Consider the following 11409-nt stretch of genomic DNA (forward strand, 5'->3'; position numbering starts at 1 on the left):
ATCCTGTTTTCTCTTTGTCATTATGGGGTATTGAGTGTAGATTGATGAGGGAAAAAATGAATTTAAACGATTTCAACATGAGGCTGCAACATAACAAAATGTGAAAAAGTGAAGGGGTCTGAATACTTTCTGAATGCACGGTAGGTGAATCGTTTGGTCGAGATGTACTCCATGATATAGGTGGATCGTTTGGTCGAGATGTACTCCATGTTATAATAGGTGGATCGTTTGGTCGAGATGTACTCCATGTTATAGGTGGATTGTTTGTTCTCGATTTAGGCCATGTTATAGATGTATCGTTTGGTCTAGGTTTACGATGTGTTACAGGCAGATCGTTTAGTCTGGATACATGCCGTGTTATAGGTGTATCGTTTGGTCGAGATCTCTGCCATGTTATAGGTGGATTGTTTGGTCTAGGTTTAGAGTAGGCTGTGTTATCGGCAAATCGTTTTGTCTAGATTTAAGGTGTGTTAAAGGTGGATTGTTTGGTCTAGATACACGCCATGTTATTGGCAGATTGTTTGGTCTAGACTTACGCCATGTTATAGGCAGATCGTTTGGTCTAGATTTACCCCATGTTATAGGAAGGTTGTTTGGTCTAGATTTACACCATGTTATTGGCAGATTGTTTGGTCCAGATCTCTGCCATGTTATAGGTTGATTGTTTGGTCTCGATCTCCGCCATGTTATAGGTTGATTGTTTGGTCTATATTTACGCTGTGTTATAGGTTGACTGTTTGGTCTAGATTTACACTGTGTTATAGGTGGATGGCTTGGTTTTGATTTAGGCCATGTTATAGGTGTATCGTTTGGTCTACATCTCTGCCGTGTTATAGGTGGATGGTTTGGTTTTGATTGACGCCGTGTTATAGGTGTATCGTTTGGTCTAGATCTCTGCCATGTTATAGGTGTATAGTTTGGTCTACATCTCTGCCGTGTTATAAGTGGATGGTTTGGATTTGACTGACGCCATGTTATAGGTGTATCGTTTGGTCTAGATCTCTGCCATGTTATAAGTGTGTAGTTTGGTCTTAATCTCTGCCATGTTATCGGTGGATGGCTTGGTTTCGATTTACGCCGTGTTATAGGTGCAAAAGTTTGGTCTTAATCTCTGCCATGTTATATGTGTATCGTTTGATCTACATCTCTGCCATGTTATAGGTGTATCGTTTGGTCTACATGTCTGCCGTGTTATAGGTGTATCGTTTGGTCTACATCTCTGCCGTGTTATAGGTGTATAGTTTGGTCTACATCTCTGCCGTGTTATAGGTGGATGGTTTGGTTTTGATGCCGTGTTATAGGTGTATCGTTTGGTCTAGATCTCTGCCATGTTATAGGTTTATCGTTTGTTCTAGATCTCTGCCATGTTATATGTGTATCGTTTGGTCTAGATCTCTGCCGTGTTATAGGTGGACGGTTTGGTTTAGATTTACGCCGTGTTATCGGTGTATCGTTTGGTCTAGATCTCTGCCAGGTTATAGGTGGATGGTTTGGTTTAGATTTACGCCGTGTTATATGTGTATTGTTTGGTCTAGATCTCTGCCATGGTATAGGTGTATCGTTTGGTCTAGATCTCTGCCATGTTATATGTGTATCGTTTGGTCTAGATCTCTGCCAGGTTATAGGTGGATGGTTTGGTTTTGATTTACGCCGTGTTATATGTCTATCGTTTGGTCTAGCACTCTGCCGTGTTATCGGTGTATCGTTTGGTCCAGATCTCCACCATGTTATAGGTAAATGGTTTCGTTTAAATCTCTGCCGTGTTATCGGTGTATCGTTTGGTCTAGATCTCTGCCATGTTATAGGTGTATCGTTTGGTCTAGATCTCTGCCATGTTATATGTGTATCGTTTGGTCTAGATCTCTGCCGTGTTATAGGTGTATCGTTTGGTCTAGATCTCTGCCATTTTATAGGTGTATCGTTTGGTCTAGATCTCTGCCATGTTATATGTGTATCGTTTGGTCTAGATCTCTGGCATGTTATAGGTGGATGGTTTGGTTTAGTTTTATGCCGTGTTATCGGTGTACCGTTTGGTCTAGATCTCTGCCATGTTATAGGTGGATGGTTTGGTTTAGCTTTATGCCATGTTATATGTGTATCGTTTGGTCCAGATCTCTGCCGTGTTATCGGTGTGTCGTTTGGTCGAGATCTCTGTCATGTTATATGTGGATGGTTTGGTTTAGATTTACGCCATGTTATCGGTGTATCGTTTGGTCTAGATCTCTGCCATGTTATAGGTGTATCGTTTGGTCTACATCTCTGCCATGTTATAGGAGGATCGTTTGTTCTAGATCTCTGCCATGTTATAGGAGGATCGTTTGGTCTAGAACTCTGCCATGTTATAGGTGGATTGTTTGGTTTGGTTTACGCCGTGTTATAGGTGTATCGTTTGGTCTCGATCTGTGCTATGTTATTGGTGGATTGTTTGGTTTGGTTTACGCCGTGTTATAGGTGTATCGTTTGTTCTGGATTTACGCCGTGTTATAGGTGTATAGTTTGGTCAAGATCTGTGCTATGTTATTTGTGGATTGTTTGGTCTGGATTTACGCCGTGTTATAGGTGTATAGTTTGGTCTAGATCTGTGCTATGTTATTGGTGGATTGTTTCGTTTAGATCTCTGCCGTGTTATCAGTGTATCGTTTGGTCTAGATCTCTGCCATGTTATAGGTGTATCGTTTGGTCTAGATCTCTGCCATGTTATATGTGTATCGTTTGGTCTAGATCTCTGCCGTGTTATAGGTGTATCGTTTGGTCTAGATCTCTGCCATTTTATAGGTGTATCGTTTGGTCTAGATCTCTGCCATGTTATATGTGTATCGTTTGGTCTAGATCTCTGGCATGTTATAGGTGGATTGTTTGGTCTGGATTTACGCCGTGTTATAGGTGTATAGTTTGGTCTAGATCTGTGCTATGTTATTGGTGGATTGTTTGGTTTGGTTTACGCCGTGTTATAGGTGTATCGTTTGTTCTGGATTTACGCCATGTTATAGGTGTATAGTTTGGTCTACATCTGTGCTATGTTATTTGTGGATTGTTTGGTCTGGATTTACGCCGTGTTATAGGTGTATAGTTTGGTCTAGATCTGTGCTATGTTATTGGTGGATTGTTTGGTCTGGATTTACGCCGTGTTATAGGTGTGTAGTTTGGTCTAGATCTGTGCTATGTTATTGGTGGATTGTTTGGTTTGTTTTACGCCGTGTTATAGGTGTATCGTTTGTTCTGGATTTACGCCGTGTTATAGGTGTATAGTTTGGTCTAGATCTGTGCTATGTTATTTGTGGATTGTTTGGTCTGGATTTACGCCGTGTTATAGGTGTATAGTTTGGTCTAGATCTGTGCTATGTTATTTGTGGATTGTTTGGTCTGGATTTATGCTGTGTTATAGGTGTATAGTTTGGTCTAGATCTGTGCTATGTTATTTGTGGATTGTTTGGTCTGGATTTACGCTGTGTTATAGGTGTATAGTTTGGTCTAGATCTGTGCTATGTTATTGGTGGATTGTTTGGTTTGGTTTACGCCGTGTTATAGGTGTATCGTTTGTTCTGGATTTACGCCGTGTTATAGGTGTATAGTTTGGTCTACATCTGTGCTATGTTATTTGTGGATTGTTTGGTCTGGAATTACGCCGTGTTATCGGTGTATAGTTTGGTCTAGATCTGTGCTATGTTACTGGTGGATTGTTTGGTCTGGATTTACGCCATGTTATAGGTGGATGGTTTGGTTTCGTTTCATTCCATGTTATAGGTGTATAGTTTGGTCTAGATCTGTGCTATGTTATTTGTGGATTGTTTGGTCTGGATTTACGCCATGTTATAGGTGTATAGTTTGGTCTAGATCTGTGCTATGTTATTGGTGGATTGTTTGGTCTGGATTTACGCCGTGTTATAGGTGTATAGTTTGGTCTACATCTGTGCTATGTTATAGGTGTATCGTTTGTTCTGGATTTACGCCGTGTTATAGGTGTATAGTTTGGTCTACATCTGTGCTATGTTATTTGTGGATTGTTTGGTCTGGATTTACGCCATGTTATAGGTGTATAGTTTGGTCTAGATCTGTGCTATGTTATTTGTGGATTGTTTGGTCTGGATTTATGCCATGTTATAGGTGTATAGTTTGGTCTAGATCTGTGTGATGTTATTGGTGGATTGTTTCGTCTGGATTTACGCCGTGTTATCGGTGTATAGTTTGGTCTAGATCTGTGCTATGTCCCTGATGGATTGTTTGGTCTGCATTTACGCCATGTTATAGGTGGATGGTTTGGTTTAGTTTCATTCCATGTTATAGGTGTATAGTTTGGTCTAGATCTGTGCTATGTTATTTGTGGATTGTTTGGTCTGGATTTACGCCATGTTATAGGTGTATAGTTTGGTCTAGATCTGTGCTATGTTATTGGTGGATTGTTTGGTCTGGATTTACGCCGTGTTATAGGTGTATAGTTTGGTCTACATCTGTGCTATGTTATAGGTGTATCGTTTGTTCTGGATTTACGCCGTGTTATAGGTGTATAGTTTGGTCTACATCTGTGCTATGTTATTTGTGGATTGTTTGGTCTGGATTTACGCCATGTTATAGGTGTATAGTTTGGTCTAGATCTGTGCTATGTTATTTGTGGATTGTTTGGTCTGGATTTATGCCATGTTATAGGTGTGTAGTTTGGTCTAGATCTGTGCGATGTTATTGGTGGATTGTTTGGTCTGGATTTACGCCGTGTTATCGGTGTATAGTTTGGTCTAGATCTGTGCTATGTCCCTGATGGATTGTTTGGTCTGCATTTACGCCATGTTATAGGTGGATGGTTTGGTTTAGTTTCATTCCATGTTATAGGTGTATCGTTTGGTCGGGATTTACGCCCATGTTATAGGTGGATGGTTTGGTTTAGTTTTATGCCGTGTTATATGTGTATCGTTTGGTCTAGATCTCTGCCGTGTTATCGGTGTATCGTTTGGTCTCGATCTCCGCCATGTTATAGGTGAATGGTTTGGTTTAGATCTCTGCCGTGTTATCGGTGTATCGTTTGGTCTAGATCTCTGCCATGTTATAGGTGGATGGTTTGGTTTAGTGTTATGCCGTGTTATCAGTGTATCGTTTGGTCCAGATCTATGCTGTGTTGTTACAAATGGATATGTGGGTCTATAAAGGTACAATTACTAAATGTTGGTTGGGACCTATAAGTTTACTACCGCTGCGGCAGGAGATGGAGCGCGGAGCACGCGTTAGGTGGCGCGTCCTGTGCGTCAGAATGACGATGAATCATCTAGTTTTTATAGTGTATCGATCCTCGATCCAATTTTAATATCGACAAGTTATACCCATCTATCTATAATTCCAGTAATCTCTGTGTGTCTGTGTGTCTGTGTGTCTGTGTGTCTGTGTGTCTGTGACCGCTGTTTCTCGACAACCACGGGTCCGATATACTTTAAACTTGCCAGGTATATTGCTGGGGACCCGAGGATGTGCCTTTTCAAGGTTTGTAATTAATCGGACAAGTACTTACCGAGCTATGTCCAAAAAACGCTTCAACCAATCAGAGAGCAGCGAGCTATCACGTGTGCCGAACGTGGCGATCAGACTCTGCCTCGGACGGCACATTTGACAGCGTATTCATTTATTTCACGTTGGAAAACTATGTTGCCGTTAAACTATGTTTTAAAACGAATTCAAACTGCGATTAAATTAAAACGATTCATCGTAACTGCGATTTGCGAACTTCCGGACAGTGACGACTTCACTTCCGGCAGCCAATCACAGAACGCTTTGTTGCGTAGGCGTGGCCGATGTGAGACGAGCGGAGCTGAGCGCGTTACGAGCTGACCGCCATTACGGTACGTAATTCGATTTCTTATGCGCATTATTTCTCCCAATTCAGTCAGAGCGAAGGGCGGAAGCGAAGAGCGTTGTTTTTTTTGTTTACGGGCGTACGGGCGGGGTAGAGCGTACGGGTAGCGTTTTTTTTTTTTTTTGGCAAGGAACGGGCACCCACGATAATATGAAGAAGCTTTTTGAGCAGGTGTTTGCTTTGTCAGAATGTTTACCCACAATTCCGTGCGCGCAAAGTGAAATCCCCGCACAGACTTGGTGCGTAAACCACCCGTGACCACTCCGTGCTGAACTGCAGGAAAGTTTACATTTCTCTTCGATCGTTACTCTTGCTTTCAAGACAACATTCAAAGGTGAACGTACGCATTGTGAATATCGTACCGCTCAAGCGCTTTGCTTTTCAACACCTAATTCGCCTTTTATTAACATAAATTAAATCTACCTACGACGCGTGACGAATTAGCCGTTGAGTTTCCACAGCAAAGATTCCTTTTAAAATTGATGACTTAATTTCGTGACAAGATTATCTCGTGTCCAAACTTAATTTTCAGGATTGTGATAGTTAACGAGCGCAGACACACAATCGCTCACTGGAGCCAAAATACAACAGGTGTGCAAAACGGTGACGTCACAAAACCACGTCTCTTGGTGTTGGTGTACAGGATGTCGATATAGTGTGTTGGGGATGTCGATATAGTGTGTTGGGGATATAGATAGAGTGTGTTGAGGATGTCGATATAGTGTGTTGGGGATGTCGATGTAGTGTGTTCGGGATATAGACAGAGTGTGTTGGGGATGTCGACATAGTGTGTTGGGGATATAGATAGAGTGTGTTGAGGATGTCGATAGAGTGTGTTGAGGATGTCGATATAGTGTGTTGGGGATATAGATAGTGTGTTGGGGATGTCGATATAGTATGTTGGGGATGTCGATAGAGTGTGTTGAAGATGTAGATATAGTGTGTTGGGGATGTCGATATAGTGTGTTGGGGATGTCGATATCGTGTGTTGGGGATGTCGATATAGTGTGTTGGGGATATAGATATAGTGTGTTGGGGATGTCGATATAGTGTGTTGGGGATGTCGATATAGTGTGTTGAGGATGTAGATATCATGTGTTGGCGATGTCGATATAGTGTGTTAGGGATGTCGATATAGTGTGTTGGGGATGTCGATATAGTGTGTTGAGGATGTAGATATCATGTGTTGGCGATGTCGATGGAGTGTGTTGGGGATGTCGATATAGTGTGTTAGGGATGTCGATATAGTGTGTTGAGGATGTCGATATAGTGTGTTAGGGATGTCGATATAGTGTGTTGGGGATGTCGATATAGTGTGTTGAGGATGTAGATATCATGTGTTGGCGATGTCGATATAGTGTGTTGGGGATGTCGATATAGTGTGTTGGGGATGTCGATATAGTGTGTTGAGGATGTAGATATCATGTGTTGGCGATGTCGATGGAGTGTGTTGGGGATGTCGATCGAGTGTGTTGGAGATGTCGAGTGTGTTGGAGATGTAGAGTGTGTTGGGGATGTAGATTGAATGCGTTTGCGGATGGTGATAGAGTGCGTTATGGATAGAGATTATCGTGTATTGGGGATGTAGATAGGTTATGTTGGGGATGTTCATAGGCTGCATTGGGGATGTAGATAGAGTGCATTGGGGTTTAGATGGAGTGCATTGGGGATATTGATAGAATTTGTTTTGGATAAATAATATAGCGTATTGGGGATGTATATAGGGTGCATTGGGGATGTTGATGGAGTGTGTTATGGATAAATAATATAGCGTATTGGGGATGTAGATAGGGTGCATTGGGGATGTTGATGGAGTGTGTTATGGATAAATAATATAGCATATTGGGGATGTAGATCGGGTGCATTGGGGATGTAGAAAGGGTGCATTGGGGATGTTGATGGAGTGTGTTATGGATAAATAATATAGCATATTGGGGATGTAGATCGGGTGCATTGGGGATGTAGATAGGGTGCATTGGGGATGTAGATAGGGTGCATTGGGGATGTTGGAGTGTGTTATGGATAAATAATATAGCGTATTGGGGATGTCGATAGGATGCATTGGGGATGTTGATGGAGTGTGTTATGGATAAATAATATAGCGTATTGGGGATGTAGATAGGGTGCATTGGGGATGTTGATGGAGTGTGTTATGGATAAATAATATAGCATATTGGGGATGTAGATCGGGTGCATTGGGGATGTAGAAAGGGTGCATTGGGGATGTAGAAAGGGTGCATTGGGAATTGAGATATAGACCGCACAGAGTTGGGGATTATATAGTGCCCAGGAACACAGGGATGCACAGGGACAGGCTATATAGCAGACTGGCACGAGTTAAGAGCCAGGGGAGAATGGGCTCGAACTTGTTGAGAGCCATTGAGGCTGGGATAGAGCCTTGGGAATGAAGGCTGGGCTGGAGCCATGGGAATGGAGGCTGGGCTAGAGCCATGGGAATGGAGGCTGGGCTGGAGCCTTGGGAATGAAGGCTGGGCTAGAGCCATGGGAATGGAGGCTGGGCTAGAGCCATGGGAATGGAGGCTGGGCTAGAGCCATGGGAACGGAGGCTGAGTAGAGCCATGGGAATGTAGGCTGGGCTAGGGCCATGGGAATGGAGGCTGAGTAGAGTCATGGGAATGGAGGCTGGGCTCGAGCCTTGGGAATGGAGGTTGGGTAGAGCCATGGGAATGGAGGCTGGGCTGGAGCCTTGGGAATGCAGGCTGGGCTAGAGCCATGGGAATGGAGGCTGGGTAGAGCCATGGGAATGGAGGCTGGGCTGGAGCCTTGGGAATGGAGGCTGGCCTAGAGCCATGGGACTGGAGGCTGGGTAGAGCCATGGGAATGGAGGCTGGGCTCGAGCCTTGGGAATGGAGGTTGGGTGGAGCCATGGGAATGGAGGCTGGGCTAGAGCCATGGGAATGGAGGCTGGGTAGAGCCATGGGAATGGAGGCTGGGCTAGAGCCTTGGGAATGGAGGTTGGGTGGAGCCATGGGAATGGAGGCTGGGCTAGAGCCATGGGAATGGAGGCTGGGCTAGAGCCATGGGAATGGAGGCTGGGTAGAGCCATGGGAATGGAGGCTGGGCAACGTGGGTTGGGCTAGCCCGCTCGAGTCTTGGAAACGGCCAGGGATAGAGCTACAACGACTGGGCGCAAGCCCACAGGCACAGGAAGTGAGCTAGAGCCACGGGGATTCAGCTTTAGCCACAAGGACCCAGACAGAGCTCTGGGGACAACACCTGCTTGAGATCCACGGGGAATTGGACTGGGCTAGCTACAATCACTGGGACGGGGAGTGAGCTAGAGCCATGGGATCCGGCCTAGAGCCATGGAATCTGGCCTAGAGCCATGGAATCTGGCCTAGAGCCACAGGAATTGGGCTAGAACCATGAGTACTCAGCTAGAGCCACAAGGACTCTGATGGAGCCCTGTGGACTACACCTGCTTGAGATCCACGCAGATTGGGAATGGGGTAGAGTCACAGGGACAGGGAGTGAGCTAGAGTCATGGGATCCGGGCTAGATCCACAGGGACTCGGCTTAAGCCACAAGGACTCGGATAGAGCCATGGGGACTACACCTACTTGAGATACACGGGGACTGGGACTAGGCTAGAGCCACAGGAATGGGAAGTGAGCTAGAACCACGGGATCTGGGCTAGAGCCACAGGGACTGGGCTAGAACCACAAGGCCTCAGGTTCACGAGGACTCAGCTGGTGTCACAAGGACTCGGCTATAAAGTCACGAGGACTCAGCTAGAGCCACGAGGACTCAGCTAGAGACCTGGAGACTGTGGCTGCTCAAGATCCATGGGGAATGGGACTAGGCTAGAGCCACAGGGACAGAAAGTGAACTTGAGCCACGGGATCTGGCCTAGAACCACAAGAATTCAGCTAGAACAGCAAGGACTCAGCTAGACCACGAGGACTCAGCTAGACCCACGAGGACTCAGCTAGACCCATGAGGACTCAGCTAGACCCACAAGGACTCATCTAAGTCCTGGGGACTGCAGCTGCTTGAGATCCACAGGGACTGGGCTAGATCCACAAGGCCTCAGGTAAAGCCACGAGGACCCAGCTAGCGTCACAATGACTCAACTATAAAGTCATGAGGGCTCAGCTAGAGCCACGAGGACTCAGCTGGAGTTCTGGGGACTGTGGCTGCTCGAGATCCACAGGGACTGGGACTGGGCTGGAGCCACAGGGACGGGAAGTGAGCTCGAGCCACGGGATCCGGGCTAGAACCACAAGGACTCAGCTAGAGCTACGATGATTCAGCTGGTACCACAAGGACTCATCTAGTGCCTCGAGAGCTCAGCTAGAACCACAAGGACTCAGCTAGAGCCACGAGGACTCAGCTAGAGCCACGAGGACTCAGCTAGAGCCACGAGGACTCCGCTAGAGCCACGAGGACTCAGCTAGAACCACAAGGACTCAACTAGAGTCCTGCCCACTGCTGCTGCTCGAGATCCACAGAGACTGGCCTACAACCACAGGGACTCACCTAGAACTACGAGGACTCAGGTAGAGTTCTGTCCACTGCGGCTGCTCGAGATCCACAGGAGCTGAGCTACAACCACAGGGACTCAGCTAGAGCTACGAGGACTCAGGTAGAGTCCTGTCCACTGCGGCTGCTCGAGATCTACAGGGGCTGAGCTACAACCACAGGGACTCACCTAGAGCTACGAGGACTCAGGTAGAGTCCTGGCGACTGCGGCTGCTCGAGATCCACGGGGACTGGGATTGCACTGGAGCAATAGTGACTGAACTGGAAGCACGGCGATTAGACTAAAGCGCAGAATATCGAGCAAACAGGAACATTTCTGCGGGAATATTTACTGCCAGACAAGTGAATTTTTCAAAATAATATTTTATCCGAGAATCACTACCCACCTGCTGGCTCAGCAGAGGAGTAGCACAATAGAACCAAAGGATTGCGCCTTGTTTGCAGAACCCGCTGCGTCCGCGTGTTTGTGTCTCGGAACCAGCCGGGTCTCAGTGCGTGGGCTTCACACAGGTCTCGCTGGGTCAGCACGGAACCATCGTTCAAGCCAGACCAGCTGGCTTAAGGGACAACGGGACCACCACCGGTGGTGGCTCGACGTCTTCGCTCTTTGGTTCTTTCTCTGGATCGCTCGTACGCCGCCCAAAGTGATTTTGGTCCTAGGGGGATTGAAGGGATGCTGTTGGGAGGGGGGAAAAAATGGTCTCCAACCCTTTTTGCCAAGGGCGCTCATCAGGCGCCGTCATTCACAGGGCTCGTGGCTATTTTGGACCTCATCAGGTGCTGCCCGAAGCGGGAGGAACGCTGATCGGGTTTCCTGCGAGGGGTGGGAGAGGAGGGGGTCGGGATGGAAATGAGGGGGAGGAGCGATCCTGTGGACCATCAATAATAACACGATAATTAGGCAAACATTTTATTAATGACTTTCCTGCCTTTTTACATCACATATGCTCCGCAGTCCATGAAGTTTTCCACTGGAAGGATTCGTTCGTTCATTCATTCATTCGTGAGCAGAACCTGCAGAAGGTTTTGGCAGCGTTTCCTTCGGCAGGGAAGTACCGCTGATGCAGTGT

The 11409-nt window shown here is 46.1% G+C and overlaps 1 protein-coding gene across 4 annotated transcripts in view; it reads right to left on the bottom strand.

Moving 5' to 3' along the window:
- Window positions 1–11159, bottom strand: part of LOC137429802 (myocyte-specific enhancer factor 2C) — a 214021-nt gene extending 202862 nt beyond the window's left edge. For 2 of the 4 annotated variants that reach the window (XM_078779872.1, XM_078779865.1), the window contains exon 1: window positions 10726–11044. The gene's annotated coding sequence lies outside the window, so the exon portion shown is untranslated. Of the gene's footprint in view, window positions 1–10725 lie in introns of all 4 variants that reach the window. The other 2 variants (XM_078779861.1, XM_078779871.1) reach the window with 2 other exon arrangements.
- Between the last annotated feature and the right edge of the window lie 250 nt (window positions 11160–11409).

Source organism: Myxine glutinosa, chromosome 6 (genome assembly GCF_964187855.1).
Source record: "Myxine glutinosa chromosome 6, kmMyxGlut1.1, whole genome shotgun sequence".
Lineage (NCBI taxonomy): Eukaryota > Metazoa > Chordata > Myxini > Myxiniformes > Myxinidae > Myxine > Myxine glutinosa.